Here is a 496-nt window from a genome sequence, read left to right as displayed (position 1 = left end):
ATGTAAATAAGGTATTTCTTTTCTGTTTTCATTTTGTCATTATGGGGTATTGTGACGTCATTGTGGGGTATTGTGACGTCATTATGGGGTATTGTGATGACACTATGGGGTATTGTGTGTATATTGATGTGTTTTTTATTTTTATTTTTTAACCCATTTTAGAATAGGGCTGTAACGTAACAAAATGTGGAAAATGTCAAGCGGGTCTGAGTACTTTCAGAATGCACTGTATGTATTATGTTTATAAATTACATTTAGTCTACTTGAGGCTTAAGTATTGAGACGCATAGCCGCAGGAAGTAGGGTTGCTGAAGCACCCTGAGAAATAGTAATAATAATAAACATATATATATCCTATATAAAAATATTCCTCACAAAAGTAGCACACTGGACCTTTACTAGTCCTGTATTAACGGACCGATAGAGCCATCTGTAGCTAGGGCAAATTATTGCATCTTGTTATTATATTTAGCTACCTGTTTTTTGTTAAAAATAC

The sequence above is a fragment of the Oncorhynchus kisutch genome, unplaced genomic scaffold, assembly GCF_002021735.2.
Source record: "Oncorhynchus kisutch isolate 150728-3 unplaced genomic scaffold, Okis_V2 Okis06b-Okis10b_hom, whole genome shotgun sequence".
Lineage (NCBI taxonomy): Eukaryota > Metazoa > Chordata > Actinopteri > Salmoniformes > Salmonidae > Oncorhynchus > Oncorhynchus kisutch.
Note: the sequence above shows the minus strand (reverse complement) of the source record.